Raw genomic sequence first — 17,759 nt, forward strand, 5'->3', positions numbered from 1 at the left:
TGTGTGTGGATTACAGAGATTTGAATAGAGCGAGTCCCAAGGATGATTCCCACTGCCACACATTGATGTTCTGGTAGACAACACCGCTCAACACAAGGTATTCTCCTTCATGGATGGATTCTCGGGTTATAACCAGATCAAAATGGCACCTGAGGACATGGAGAAGACTACGTTTGTGACGCAATGGGGCACCTTCTGTTATAAAGTAATGCCGTTTGGTTTAAAGAACGCAGGAGCAACGTACCAGCGTGCTATGGTGGTTTTGTTCCATGACATGATCCATCATGAAATAGAAGTATATGTGGACGATATGATAGCCAGGTCTCATACTGAAGAAGAACATCTCGATCATTTATACAAACTGTTTGAGAGGCTGAAGAAATACAAGTTGAGATTGAACCCGAACAAATGCACCTTTGGAGTAAGATCCGGTAAACTCTTGGGCTTTATTGTCAGTGGTAAAGGTATTGAGGTTGACCCGGCCAAGGTGAGAGCTATTCAAGAAATGCCAGTTCCCCGTACGGATAAAGAAGTCAGAGGTTTCTTGGGACGTTTGAATTACATTGCCCGGTTTATTTCCCATTTGACCGCTACTTGCAAACCCATCTTCAAGTTACTGAGAAAAAATCAAGAGATGATATGGAATGATGAATGTCAAGAAGCTTTCGACAAAATCAAGAAGTACCTCCAAGAACCTCCAATTCTGGTGCCACCAGTTGAGGGAAGACCTCTAATCATGTATTTAACCGTTTTAGAAAACTCAATGGGGTGCGTGTTGGGACAACATGACGAGTCCGGTCGAAAAGAGTATGCCATATACTACCTTAGCAAAAAGTTTACCGACTGTGAAACAAGATACTCACTGCTCGAGAAAACTTGCTGTGCTTTGGCCTGGGTTGCTCGCCGACTAAGACAGTATATGTTGAATCACACCACTTTGTTGATTTCTAAGATGGATCCTATCAAATACATATTTGAGAAACCCGCCCTCTCCGGAAGAATAGCAAGATGGCAGATGATTTTAACAGAGTATGATATCCAGTATACCACCCAAAAAGCAATCAAAGGAAGCGTGCTAGCTGATCATTTGGCTCATCAGGCCGTGAATGATTATCAGTCTATGAATTTTGAGTTCCCAGATGAGGATGTCATGCTTGTTACTGATTATGAAGAACCTGGACCGAATGAAGGACCCGAAGTGGGATCCCGATGGACTATGGTTTTTGATGGATCGTCTAACGCATTGGGCAACGGTATTGGCGTCGTGATCATTTCCCCCAAGGGTGGCCATACGCCTTTCACCGCTAGACTATGTTTTGAATGCACCAACAATATGGCTGAGTATGAAGCGTGTATTTTGGGACTCAGAGCTGCTATAGACCTAAGAATCAAGTTCTTGAAGGTGTACGGAGACTCAGCCTTGGTAATCAGTCAGGTCAAAGGAGAATGGGACACTAAACATCCGAATCTCATCCCTTATCGAGAACGGGTGTTGACATTAATCCCATACTTTGAAGAGATCACATTCGAACATATTCCACGAGAGGAGAACCAGTTGGCAGACGCATTAGCTACCATGTCATCTATGTTCAGAGTCAGATGGGACAATGAAGCTCCCCGGATTACCATTGAACGACTAGACGAACCAGCATATTGTTATGAACTTAACGCTGATGAAGTAGAAGAGAAGCCTTGGTACCACGAGATAAAAAGATATTTAGAAGCTCAAGAATACCCTGAAGGGACATCCATCAATGACAGGAAATTTCTGAGGAAGTTCTCCGCTAAATTCTTTTTGAGTAATGGAATATTGTACAAACGTAACCACGATTCGACTTTGCTTCGCTGTGTGGATAGAAAGGAATCAGAGAAGATTATGGAAGACATGCACGACGGTATCTTTGGGACTCATTCTAGTGGACATACGATGGCCAAGAAGATTCTGAGATCAGGGTATTATTGGTCTACCATGGAAACTGATTGCCACCATCACTCCAGAACTTGTCATAAGTGCCAGATCTATGCGGATAAAGTACATGTGCCTCCTGCTCCCTTAAACGTGTTGACAGCGCCTTGGCCCTTTGCAATGTGGGGCATTGATGTGATTGGCGAAATTAAACCTACCGCCTCTAATGGACATCGTTTCATCCTTGTTGCTATTGATTACTTCACAAAGTGGGTGGAGGCAGCCTCATTTGCTTCTGTTACTAAGAATGTGGTGGCACGATTCATCAAGAACAGCCTCATCTGCCGATACGGCGTCCCTGAGAGAATTATCACTGACAATGGCACTAATTTGAACAACAAGATGATTACTGAACTCTGCACGCAGTTCAAAATAAAACACCATAACTCTTCTCCGTACCGGCCAAAGATGAACGGCGCTGTAGAAGCGGCTAATAAGAATATTAAGAAGATTATACAAAAGATGACGGTAACATACAAAGACTGGCATGAGATGTTACCATTTGCTCTTCATGGTTATCATACTTCCGTGCGAACTTCGACAGGGGCAACTCCTTTCTCTTTAGTCTACGGAATGGAAGCCGTTTTACCAGTAGAGGTTCAGATTCCCTCTCTAAGGATCATGAAAGAGGCGGGCTTAGACGAAGACGAATGGATTCAGACTCGACTCGATCAGATAAATTTGATGGATGAGAAGAGACTTGCGGCTGTATGTCACGGGCAGATATATCAGAAGCGCATGACCAGGGCATTCAACAAAAGGGTCAAGAGACAAGTGTATCAAATGGGCGACTTGGTGATAAAGCGTATCATCCTACCACAAACTGACCCCAGAGGCAAATGGACTCCCACATACGAAGGGCCATTTGTAGTTAAGAAGGTATTCTCTGGTGGAGCCATGATACTCGCTACTATGGATGGTGAAGACTTCCCACATCCCGTGAACGCGGACATAGTTAAAAAATACTACGCATAAAAGAGACCCGCTAGATCGACGTATCTAGGCAAAAGTAAGGGCATCCCGGCGAACCAAAAGGGTTCGGGCAAAAATTAGGGATATATAAAAAAAAATGTACACCCGGCAAGTCGAAAACCTGAAAAGGCGGCTTGGGCAAAAAAGGGTATCCTGGTGGACTGAAAACCTGAAAAGGCGGTCCAGGCAAAAATTAGGGATTAAAGCGTATGACTATGTCCCGTTCTCAGTCAACTTTCATCCAAGTTCGAGGGACTGACCAAGCCAATCACTTCTATCCGACAGCAAGGGATGAGATGTTCGAAGACATAATGACAGTAGTAGGCTTAAAATCAATAGGACTTCTTCCACATAGCTTTCTCTTTGTTTTTGACAATTTCCTCTTACTAGGATTTCTGTCTCCTTGTACACAAATTGCCTGTTTATAGGCCTCCTTTCAAAATCAATACAACCCTCTTTCAAAAAAAAGATGCTTTTGTTTTTACTTTTCTGTTTTGGTTGCGTAAATGTCCATTGATTTAATTTGAATTAATATGTGCATTTGAATATGATAAATGTTTACCAAAATATATGCGTAGAATAGCAATAGCAATTACTACCCGACTTCAGGATCGAGGAGAAGGTCTAACCATGCTTCCAATGAATCCGCTACCAATTCTATTCCCCCAGCAAGTCTGTTATTCCTCAGAAGAAATTAGCAGTATTCCCCGGCACAGCCAGTTACTCCCCAACAGAGGTCGGCATCATCAGACAGATTGATCATCTCATCCATCCTCAGCCAAGATCTGTGGAATATTTCTACCATCAGACGGAATCAAGAACCCCCTGCCGAGAAAGGGTCATCGTTACAAATATCTCCAATCAGTAGATGGGGATTTATTTTCCCCAGTAGAGTCCCCAAGCAGAACTTCTCATACGCATAACTCATTCATTACATCATTTCACAGCATACGCATGCATACAACATTCGCATTTATTTTAGCATAACACGAAACATCTCATACATCATGACATAGCATGAAGCTAACTTTTCTTTGCAGGTTAATTATCCTCCTGATATAGTCAAAGTAGAAGGTTCATTCAGACAGACACCTTTATCAATCACATTCAAGATTCAGATACATATTTCAAATACAGTTCATGGGAACATTCATTCTGACAACACTTCGATATCCTCCTAATGATGGCATCTTTAAGCCCATCCCAGACATTTATTGCAAGTACAACATATACAGGTTATCAGATACAGCCTAACGTACGGTTCATTCTGATTCAGCCCAACATATGACTTCTTCAGCAACTCCAATGCGGTCTAACGTACGACCCATTTGGACCTTCAAATCCTCGGATACTGCCTAGCGTACGGTACGTTCAGGGGTGTAGTCTAGCGTACGACTACTTTCTTCTTCGGATACAGCCTAACGTACGGCTCATTCTGCAACTCAGATACGATCTAGCGTACGATCCATTCTGAACTCCAGCAACTCCAACGCGGTCTAACGTACGACCCGTTTGGATCTTACAACCCTCAGATGCTACCTAACGTACGGTACATTTCTGAAGTGTAGTCTGGCGTACGACTACCGCTTTCATCATCAGATGCGGCCTAACAGACAACTCATTCTGCGACGGTCTAACGTACGACCCGTTCGGATGTCCATCCCCACAGATGCTACCTAACATACGGTACATTTCTGAAGTGTAGTCTAACGTACGACTACCCCTTTCGTCATCAGGTTCAGCCTAACGTACGGCTCATTCTGCAACTCAGATACGATATAGCGTATGGTCCATTCTGATCCTTTATCCCCAACAGCATATGACACACTCCGACTCCCCAGCGAAGTCGGCAGCCTAATGGATGACTCATTATACGGTCTAACGTACGACCCAGTGTGGCACCCATGTCTTCAAATTGGCCTAATATACGGCGCGATCTGAAGCTTTCGTCATCAAACCTCCCGGATGGCATCTTTAAGCCCATCTCCATCAAGACCAACTGTCGATTCTCAAGTGCAAATTTTTGGGGCATTCTAGTGTTCAATAATCTTCCACCTCCAGACCACGAATGGCATACACGCCATCCTAACTCTCTCGATTCAAGAATATTGAACAGGGGCAGCTGTCATACCCCAAAAATTACCCATCATTTTTCCTAAAAAAAAAAAAAAAAAAAAAAAAGAAAACGAAAAAAAAAAAAAAACGAAAAAAAAAAAAAAAAAAAAAAAAGAGAATTTTTTTTTCCAATTAATTAATTAATTAATTAATTAATTAATTAAATAATTAAAATAAATAAATAAATAAAATATAACAAATTATTTTGGACTTGGGTCTCCCTCATTCCAAGCCCATTACCCACGAAATTAGTCTATAAATACTGAAGTTTCAGTAGGGGGAGTTGGAGACTTGGAGTTTACACTGGGAGATTCACTGGAGAAAGAAGGAAGAGAAGCAAAACACTCTGAGGTTTCCTTGGAACAAAACCTTGAGGAAAAAGAAAGAGAGAGAACAGAGAAGGACGGATAGAAACTTTGGCATAGGAACCCTGCCTACCCGGAGAATTCAGAGTAAAGAAACCCTGAAGGCAGCCCATCTGCACCGAAGCCATCGCCGTCCAATTCCCGCTGCCTAACTTATTCCGATACTACAAGTGGTCAATCCCTTCAACCTTGAATTGGCAAACAGGTTTGCGTATCTCTATTGTTTATACTTTCAATTGGCCATATCTACATATATAATGTATCATGATTAAATGTTGATATATAATTTGCTTTCGTATGGGAATCTAAATATGCCTGAATACCCTGAATGTTTGATCATGTTATTCCTGTGATAAAATGCCATAAAATTCAAAGTTCCTAACGTGGGGTTGTTTTCAAATTCAAAATCCGTGGCCTATTCTGTTTTTTTTTATGTTTTTATCATAGCCATGCATTATTCATCCTATCCTATTTATTGTTGTGATATTTCTCCGGTGTAATCTTCGATTGCACCCTGATTTGGTGTTCTGACATGTTTCTTTTTTTTGAGTTTCGTAAAGGTTCACATATCCCAGGAAAAGGTTATTGGCTAGGTATTCCACTTTATTTGTGGGATACCCTTGTGGAGTTTCACCCTAAATTAATTTTTAATGTATTAATTTCTAATGTATTAATTTTTTTTAATATATTATTTTAATAATTTTAATGTGGAGTTTCATCCTAATTATATAATTAATTGTAAAACTTTGCCTTTGAATAAGTGATCTTGGACCTCTCTTTGTTGCCTTACGATTACGATATTACGGTCATGTCCCGCGAACGTGGGGATACCCTTAGCAAAGACCCTTCGGTTAAATCATCATAAAATAAATTATAGTCCCTCGGATGTTGCCTTCGAATATACAACTTTGTCCCTCGATGACCCTCCGATGTTGCCTACGGTTAAAAGATGATAGTCCCTTCGAATGCTAAGGTATCCTCGTAACTGTTGCCTTCAATGACCAATCGATGACCCTACGATGACCCTTTTACATCCAAAGGATAAAACTACTTATTTCTCAATAATAAGGACAGTTTTACCCTCATAAGGATAGGAAATACTCATAAAGACCTTGGGTCGGTATAACTCTTAATTGCTGGCTCACAACCTAAAACATTTTTCACACCTCACACCTTTCAAAATACCTTCAGAAAATCACCACTTGGTATACATTCATACTAGAATCATTACCGAGTTATATTTTTCTAAACAATTTTCAAAACTAAACGAGATAATCACTTTGTATACATTCATACAAGAATCATTACAAAGTTAAATTCTCTTTTCAAAACAATTTTTCTAAACAATTCACAAACACTTTTTTAGACAAAAATAATATAAGTGATCGAGCAATTAAGAGCCCATGGATAACCATGGATACAAAGGGTGCTAACACCTTCCCTTTGTATAATGTACCTCCCGAACCCAAAATCTAAATTAAGGTTTTTCCTGTTCTTTTCCACCTTTCCTTATTGGATAAAAGAAAAGTCGGTGGCGACTCTTGCTAACCGCGACATTGCGATTAAAACCACAAAAAAGTCCAGTTCACCGTATGACATATATTGATTTGTCGCACCTCATAAATTTTATTTGTTCTATTATATTCAATATTTTAATATTAAATATTATACATTAATATAATCGAATAAATATTAAATTATTTCATATTTCACTCGACAATCTTATCATATTCTATTAATTTATATTAAGTTGAATATTTGTTGTTGGGGTAAATTCGGGAGATCAATTTTACTTTTGAGACTTTCTTTATGAACAATTGTTAGTCTGGAATTTCTATTTGGGAAAAAGTCAATTAAATGTTGCATTGAAAAAATGTTAAGTGTTAGCATTGATTGACACAAGTAGACAAGAACGAATATGTCAACTGGAACGTTTCGACTAGCGTCTTGAAACATGGTGTGGAAGAATCTCAAGATCAAATCTTGTAACATTGTTTGAAGGAGTCTCAAAAACAAATCTAGTTGAGCATTCGACACCGTGTCGAAGTCAAAGCATTGTACAGACTTCAAAGACTTAGAAGATTTTTGAAAACCAAAGACTTGAGAAAGGTCTTAGCACTTTCAGCAACCGCCTTTGACAAGCAGACAATTATTAGTCGCTAAGAGTAGTTACGAACGTGGGATAATTGTTTTCAGCAGTTTGAAAGTTCTGACAATGTAGCTGTGCTTCATAGGACTAAGTTTTATGTTCTTACTACATGTCTATTTTCTAGGAATAAGTTGTCGAAGACGGTTATCATTAGTTTAGTATAAATGGGAGATTCGTACATTGTAATCAATGGTGCAATATTAATATCCTTTCTCTATAGAACTGGAGTATCCGAGTCAAAGAGCTAAACAATTTGTGAGTAACATGTCTCTGTCTGAGTCCTTTTTCTTTATTGTCTTTATGTTTCCTTAATTGAAACATTTTTACAGTCTTGTCATTTACTGCGTTTTGTTTAATGTAATTTATTGCAATTTTCTTTTACTTTAATTCAAGCTTTTACATTGTTTAAGTTTTTTTCACTTTGTCTGCATAGAGACATTTACGATCACTTCACACACATACTTTCCTATACACACGTTTTACACAAATTGCTTCAGAGATTTTTCGAGTTAATCTCACAAACTATCCAAACTCGTGATTGTTCGTTAAAACACATGTGAACAACAACAGACCTTTGTGAGAGACATACAACATACTCACCAAAAACTTTAAGAGGATAGGTGTGTGAGTTTTCTCACTTTTAAATGCTCAAGCCTCAACATATCTAACAAATGTGAGACTTACTCACACTACTCACACTTGTTATTCTCAATATTTATGTATTTATTTGAACAATTTCAAATTTGTATTGTTTTAAAAAATATGCTACGGTATTTTGAAAAAAATAATATAGTAGTTACAAATATTTTTTATTTAAAATAATATAGTACTCTCTCTGTCCCAAAATAAATATCATACTTGACAGTTATATATTAAGAAAATGTAATAAAAGAAAGAGAGAATATTGATTTTACTAAATTATTCTTATCAACTATAAATTAAATATATTAATTAGAGGATACAATTGAAACAATAATAATTTATATATATTATAGTTATAATAAATATATTACTCAAGAATACTTGAATATAATAATAAAAGATCTATTTCAACTTAATTAAAAGTCTTTGATTCGAATACAGTATTATGCCGTAGCGTTAACTTTTTTTAAAGGATTAATATTTTAAATTTTATATATATATAATGAGATTATTAATATTTAAATAATATATAAATGATTTGTTTAAAGTCTCAAATAATATAATTTAAATTTATATTATAATATAATTTATTTTGTCTTATTATTTAAAGTTCAAGGTTTGTTATGATCGATCTATTTAGGGCCGCTATGATCGCCAAAGTAGTTTACCATTGCTTTTATCTATTAAAATCGTTATCGACTTTTTGTAATCATTTCATATTTATAAATAATCAACTTATACCAGGAATTTACATATATAACATTAATATAAACTCTATAATTTTAACTTTTAAGTACTTTGAGATGGGTTCCCCGTGAATATATAGAGGATATTTCTTAGTGTGTGCAGTGCTGGCAATGGCACGTATACCCCATTTCCACATTCATAAGATTTCCGTTGATGCCTTAATCATCTGTCTTTTTTGCCAAAAATAGGACAAAAAGAGAACAACTTTTGCATTTCATAACTACATTAATACTTAATTATTTGAGTCAGATCTGTTAGGTTTTGATTGCCATGTTCTTCTTTTTTGACTAATGCCATGTTATGCCCTGCTACAAATGTTGTCTTCATGTGCATGTAGGTCTTTTTTTTAAAAAGTATTATTTATTTAAATATGTACAAGTGTTTATCAATTACAAATTTTGACGTGCAAAAAATTTATATTGCTTTTTCCAATATTATTTAAATTTTTGTACTAACTGTGAAGAATTCTAAAATATAAAATAAAAACATTTGACAAACAAAAGTTGATAAAAAAAATAGATGTAATAATAGAGCCTAAGCAATCCAATTAAAGTGTATTATAAATAATTCACCAAAAAGTTTATAGTTCAAAAAACACATGTGTACTCCTTAACATTAGATAGAGAATTATAAGAACTTTCCTGCTCATATAAGCTTATCAAAGGGAATGCTTGTTTTAGTTTTGATTTTTTTGTGTGTGTGTATTTTCAAAAATAATATAAAATCATTTTTTTAAAATATTATAAATTTTTATAAATTTATTTTTAAATGTAAATACTAATTTTAATATTCTATAACATAAACATATATTATTAAAGATTAAAAATAATTGAAATTGTTTTAAAATAAATATCATAGTTGATCATTTCATATTGATTAGAAAAATATAATAAATAAAAGAGAGAATAATATTTTTATCAAACTATCATTATCTACTATTGATGTATTCAAGTTATCATGAATATAGAGTGAAAGAATAATAAATTGAGAATATTATTTAGAGGGCATAATTAAAAGATAAACATTAGAATTGTACTGAAAATACACAAAAATAATTTAAGATTGAGACGAATAATTTTATAAGATAAAATCATTAGTTTAAAACAAAGAGCGTATATCTTAAAAAATAATTTTTATGAAAAGTTAGTTAAAATAATTTTAAAATTAAATATTTTTAAAATTTTGATACTGATAATTTTTTTTTCAATAAATTGATAAAATATTTAAAATAATATTTTAAAAATCACTATTTAAATCAAATTTTTATTTAAATATGAAAAGTCTTTTTTTAAAAACTTGTTTTACATGAAAATATGTAAGACTGTAAGGAAAAAATTGAAACAAACATGTCCAAAATAACACATCTTAATAATTATCCTTAATGTCATTTGGAAGAACTAAAAAGCATTGACATGTTCACATTATTCGAAATTATATAGAGCATATTTAAATTTTATAGTAGTAATTATATAGACCATACTAAGTTTGAGAAGTGTAATACAAATTTATGCTTAAGAAAAAAAACATTCCAATATATTTTATCAGACTAATTACTTCATGTAAATTAAATTTGTAGTTTTTTTTTTCTCATTCCACGTGTTCAACCTCTCTAAGAGAAAAAAAATCATGTATGAGACATATATAAATTAGACATTTATCACCATCTATCTCGAGTCCAATCACTCTATAAATAGATATTCACCTCTCAAGTATGAACATTGAATTAATTTACTTACTTTTCAACATTTTAGCATACTTTAACATCAAAGTTATTTTATAGGTACACTCTCTCAGTCAAAGAACCTAAGAGTCTAATGAGTAAAAGTTACAAAATACATGTTTGGATAATCCGTCTCCTAAATTCACACAAAGATATTAAATAAATTTGAATTTTATATTTTAAAATCATGATAATAAAATATAACTTTAAATGATAATTTCAAATTATGATTCATTGTATTGTGAGAGACATGTAGCTTATATACAAAATAAAAAGGTTAGTTTTTATTTACAAAATCAAGACTATTATTCAATTTCAATATTAATAATGGGAGCCGTGTATTATAAAACATTACTTAAAATTATACCCCCTCCATTTTTTATTATTATAAGTTATTTTTAAAAAAATTGTATCACAATATAGTCATTTTACATTATCAATGAATAATTAATGTTATATTTTTATTATACCCTTAAAAATTTATTATTCTCTCTCCTTTCAATTATGTAAATTTATCTTTTCCATATCATTAATGAAGGACAATTTTGTAAAAACATTTATAATTTCTCATTTTCATATAACAATCATTATTTTTCTTAATACATGTGAAAAATCAAAAACTACTTATAATAAAAAGTGGAGGTAGTAGATCAATCGAGGGTCACCATCTTTGTTGAAGTGCTAGTTATTGATGTTAGATTAAATTTATCAAATATGAATTGATATAATTAATTATATTATGATAAATTATGAATAAATATAAATTATTGATGAATTATTTAATTGAGTGTTATGTCTAAATGGATCGTGATTGGTTAGATCATTCAGTTAAGTCCAATGATAGATCTTTCATCTCTCACTGGTTTAGTTATTTAAGCTTTATTCCATTAAACGATTAACTTACTATGAAAATCCTAAACAACAATGAGGATAGTAATTCTCTCATACTCATTCTTTCAATGATAGTGTCTCAAATCTTATAAGGTACGTTATTCTTATCATTGTCGGTTATTCTTTAATATAATAATATGCTATAATTTTGTATCTATCTATTAAATAAATTCATCAATTGGTATCAGAGCCGGTTAAATATATTTTGTGGCTATGGTATAAATATTATTGCATCATTCTTCCACTTAATTTAGTGTGACAATATATATCATTGGTATTGGAATGTGTAAAATAAAATCAATTGCTTACGTATTGTCAATAGTTACAGAGGTGAAATTAAATTTGTTTTGTATTGTGTCTTTTTTTTTTATTATTGTTGGAAATCCACCATAACCTGTGGAGAATTTCAATCAATCTTGATGAACAAGATTATTACCAATCACGTAATAACAATGACAAACAGAAGAACAATTGAGAAAGAAAATAAAGAACGATGGAGAAGAAGAAGAATATTTTCTGCAGAGTTTCTCTCTGTCCACAACCTGTGGAAAACTTCTTTATTCACTTTGCAACTGCAAAATTTTGTGAATACAATGTTATGACTTCTCTGTAACAAGAATAAGGCTTACTCCCTCTATTTATAGATTTAGGTTAACTTACTCCCTAAGCCAAAACCCAAAACTATAAAAGCTCAAAATAGTTAGCATTATTAAAAAATAGGCCTAAGTCGAAATCTTGTATGAAGCAACATGCTTCGACACTTCGGCACACTAATACAACTCAATACACTAAGTGATTTGACACTTCCTTGCTTCTGTCGAGCAACCTGCTTCGACACAAGGAATTATAATTCAATACACCACTTAATTCATTGTGTCTAAGCTATATATATTCATCATAGCTCTTAGTCTTCTGAGCACTTCGACCTGCATTCCCTTTGTCATGATGTCTGCAATCTGATTCTCAGTTTTGCAGTATTCCATATTCATCTCCCCATCTACTACCTGCTCTCGAAGATAATTGAACCTCATCTCGATGTGCTTTCTTCGACCATGTGCTATCAGATTCTTCACCAGATTGATAGCTGACATGCTGTCGATCTTCATGGTAATTGCTCCATGACTCTTCGCTGTTATCTCTTCGACCAGATTCACCATCCACGTTGCTTGACATGCACAAAGGGAAACAATTATGTATTCTTCTTTGCACGACGATAATGTCACTTCTAACTCCTTTCTCAAACTCCAAGCAATTGGTACACCACCTAGCATAAACATATAGCCAATTGTGGATTTTCGATCCGCAGCATCACTACACCAACTTGAGTCGATGTATCCCACTAGTTTGCATTCGTTTCCTTCATCAGCTGCAGGAAACAAAATGCCATAGTCGAGAGTTCCTTTCAGATACCTTAGTATCCTCTCCGTTGCTGCTAGATGTGATACATTTGGCTTATACATGAATCTACTCACCATAGTTACACTATATGCTAAGTCAAGCCTTGTGTGACAAAGGTATCGAAGTGACCCAATAAGTCTTCTATATTGGGTTGGGTCGACATCATCTTTATCTGAGTCTTTCAGCAGTTGTAATCTGGGCTTAGCCGGAGTCGAAGTTGGGTTGCAATCTTGCATCTCAAATCTCTTTAGTATTTCACTTGTATACCTTCTTTGGTGCATCATCAAACCTCTACCACTCTTGTAGAATTCGATGCCAAGGAAATATGAAGTGTCACCCATATCTGACATTTTGAATTTCTTGTTGAGATCACCTTTGAAGTCTTTGATCTCCTTCTTGCATGTACCTGTTATCAACAAGTCATCGACATAGAGATATAGTATAAGCAATTCACTCTTGTTCAGTTGTACACTTCATAAATTCCATCTCCTTTAGAAAGCCATCTATCTTCTTATTCCAAGCTCTTGGAGCTTGTTTAAGTTCGTACAGGGCTTTATGCAGCCTGTACACCTTTCTTTCTTCGTCTTGTTTCACAAACCCAACTGGTTGTGCAACATAAACTTCTTCTTCTAAGGGGTCATTCAGGAATTCACATTTCACATCCATCTGACACATCTGCCAGTTGTTCATGTTTGCTAGACCAACAACCAACCTAATTGTTTCGATCCTAGCGATAGGTGCAAAAACTTCGTCGAAGTAGATTCCTTCTTTCTGAAGAAATACTTTCGTCACAAGTCTCACCTTGTGTCGAGTCACTTATCCTTTAGGATTCAACTTCACTTTGTATACCCACTTCACATCGATTGCCTTCTTATCTTGGGGTAAATATCAAGATTCAATTCCATACAAACATCAAATTCAAATCATGTTCATACAAGATCATTATAAGTATAAAATTCATCCATAAACAAGTGTCAATTTCATTCATATACATCAAATTCCATCATTACAAATAAGATGTCCATTACAAATTACAAAATTTGGCAACTTTGACCAAGTGTTGACTTTGGTCAACAATTGACTTTTTGGTCAACTTTGTCCAAAGTCAACTTACATCTTCCCTAAGCCTAATCTTACTTGCTTCATGCTAATCCTCCATTTTAATCCCACGATTCATTATTGCTTCATGAACAAGCAAGTTGTCTTCTTCAAGTCATGATTTGTTCATTTGCGACATGATAATGCCTTGTAATGGTAACCTATCCCATGAGAAAACCTGCAAGTAATCACAAGACTACAAGCTACCACCAAGGCCAAGAAATGCACAACATGAACACACACCGAAGTCTGAACCAACATAAACCACTTAACCACGTGTTTCTAAACATTTATGCAAACAAGTCATGCACTCCTTACAACCAATACATACACTCAAAAATCTAACCAAGCAATGCTTACCATACATAACAAATAATGCACATGATACATCAACCAAGTCACTTGCATCATGAAAGACTTACCATGGCAGCTCACAAACCTTGGCAATGCATCAGGTCATCAAACCGCAAACCTTGCCCTGCCACGAGTCTTTCTACATCAACCAAAAATCCTACATTTCCATCCAAAAGATCTTACAACCTTGGTATATCATCAGTTCACATCCACATTTAGTCATGGCCTCATGTTGCATCCTTAGTATCAACATCCATTCTTCATGGCCACAACATGTATCACAATAATATCCAATGAACAATGCTTGCTACATCAGATCATCATCACACAGATCCTGCTACAACACAATAACCCTGTAGGAATAAAACATAAACACTTCACAATACCATGGCATATGTTGCAGCCTTACCTTGCAAGTTGGTTCATCATCATCAATCCCTTATGACCATGATGCAGTCCTGCAACAAGTCCACCATCAACTTTGCACAACATTGATTTAGCAAATTTTACAGGGCAAGATTGGAGTCTCATGTAATCCTGTAACAACTCCATCCATTGTGACCAACCTGTATTACACACAGGGCCAGTTCTTTTCCTGTGCAAGCTGTGCAGTAGCACATGGGACTCATTTTTTGTGGGGCCTCAAATTAACTATTATTAATGAATATAAAAAAATTAATAAATAAAAATATTTTTGTATCACATATAATAAATAAAATATTAAATGCTGAAAAATAGGATATTTGAAAACCAAACGTTTCTTTTCTCCTTTCTCACACGTTCTCACTTCTCTCTCCTCTCAAACGTTATTCTCTTCTCTCTTTCTCTGTTAGAGCTGTTTGAAACCAGAAAAAAAATTTTATTTTTCCTTTTCAATCCTTTCTTTTATCAGGTTAGTTTATTCAATTAGTTACTTTCCATTTATTTTTATTGTGATTATTTGATTTTGAAGGTAGAAAAAATAGTAATTTTAGATTTATTTTAAATTTTAGGGTGAAATCCTATTTTAGTTCCTATATCAATATTGATTTTAGATTTTAGATTTTAGGGTGGAAATGAGGGTAACTTGTGTTCTTTATAAAATTATAATATATAAATAAATAAAATTTTATGGTGAAATGAGATACTAGTATACTGTATATACTACTCAGTAGTATCAAAATTTAAAACAAGAATATTGTTGGTGTTGGTGACGATTTTTATACCTACTTTTTCTCATAAGACCAAATTGTAATTTAGAATCTTTCAAAGCAAAATTAGTATGTATTAGTATTGATATTTTTTATGATTAATTTATAATTTATTTAATTAAATGTAATTTATTTTCTTACTATTAATTTATAATTTGCTTTTAATTTATAATATATAATTTTATCTTTTGTTTGTCATTTTTAATCATATATATATATATATATATATATATATATATATATATATATATATATATATATATATATATATATATATATATATATATATATTTAGGCCCATTTTTAAAATTAGAACAGAGCCTCTGAATTGATTAGGCCGACCCTGATCACACATCAACTTAACATCTCCACTGAACAACATGTTTAACAGAGAGAATAACAACTCAGTTAATAACTTAGTTACAAGCTAACTAGTTTTACAGATTCCCATCACATTAAACTAACCCGAGTTTCCAAACATTTAATTCCTTTTTTCTTTGGCTAAGAAGTCATTTCCCTCTATGGTACAAATCTCATTTATCCTATGGATTCCAATATACCTTGACCTTTGATTTCAAACTATACCTTTTCAGACATTGTTACCAAATATTCACTTCAGTGACTTTGGTCACTTCATCCATTCATTTCCATGATACATTCATTATACTACCTTCATTCACTCCATGTGATATACTAGTTATCTTTGAGCCAAATACACAACCTCTTTGAGCTCCATCTTGCGTCACTTTGTGAACCAAGAGTTGTTTGGATTGTACCCAAACACTTAGCTCCCCTTGTTTTCGGCTATACCATATAGTGGCAGACACTTCCGGCTAGTCCATATGTCGTTCAACTCCAGTTTTACTCTTGGGTTCATATTTCACCCCTTGTTGGAGTTCAAAACACATTATCCTTTGGTTCAGACCATGCCTTTATCACAACCTCTTTTCAACCCTTTTTTAAAAAACAAGAACAAAAATAAAAACTCGATCCAACGTCGAGTATTTTTCTCAAAGACTAACCATTTCAAACTCTTCTTTCCAATCCATTTCTACCATTCCTAATTTCTCCTACTTTTTATCTTTCACCATCTTCAACTTTCAAACCATTTTATCAAATTTTTTTGAAATCATTAATCAAATGCTTGATCCAACGTCAAACCATTTTTACAATGAAAATCAAAAACACATAACTCTTATTAAATACTTTTCAATAAAGATGAAAACGGAACATGGTGGATACCACGAGCTCTAGAGGCTAAGATTCGAGATGGATATCTCGCCCATCATAGTTCTCGTCATCATTCAAAACTTTCAAGGCGATTTTATTCAAACCTTTTCTTAATCAAACTTCAAGACACCTAAAAATATCGAACCCTTTTGGAAATAAAATGGAAACAGTTCGTGGTGGATACCACGAGCTCTAGAGACTAAGATTCGAGATGGATATCTCGCCCATCCAAGTTCTCACCATTACTCAAAACACATTCAACCGGTCAAACTCTTTTCTCGCTACCGTACGATTGATCCTCAAACCCTTTTTCTTAAACGAAAGGTACCTTGTCTTGAGACGATTCAAAATAATATTTCGTCCACTTGAACGTGTGAGTAAGCTTACGACGTTGCACACAAATGTTGATTTGTAAATCCATATGCCCTTGATGCAAACGTTTCCTTCTCCACTTATTTTGTGTAGCCAATAATTTTTTTCATCGATTGACACAAGGTAGCTTTTCTGAAAATCGACTAACAAACAAATATTTTCTACCCATAACTACGTAAGCCTTAAGTTCTCTATTGCACCCGGAGATACGTAGGACCAAGATTGGTAAATCTTGTCAGGCGCATTAAAAAAAATCCAAAAACATTTTCTCTTTTATTTTGTTCTTATTCTTCTTTTCCTTTTAATAACTCAAGAAGCCTAACAATTTCAAGCTATCACTAACAGATACAACTAACCAAAAAGTTTCCATTGAGTACAACAGACGTGAGGGCTGCTAATACCTTCCTCTTGCGTAATCGACTCCCGAACCCTAATTTGATTGCGACGACCATAATCATTGTATTTCTTTCTTGGGTTTTATTGATATTTCCCATTTTCTTTTTAGGAATAAATAAAGTTCGGCGGTGACTCTATTTAGTTCATCCCACGA

This window comes from Lathyrus oleraceus, chromosome 6, assembly GCF_024323335.1.
Source record: "Lathyrus oleraceus cultivar Zhongwan6 chromosome 6, CAAS_Psat_ZW6_1.0, whole genome shotgun sequence".
Taxonomy (NCBI): domain Eukaryota; kingdom Viridiplantae; phylum Streptophyta; class Magnoliopsida; order Fabales; family Fabaceae; genus Lathyrus; species Lathyrus oleraceus.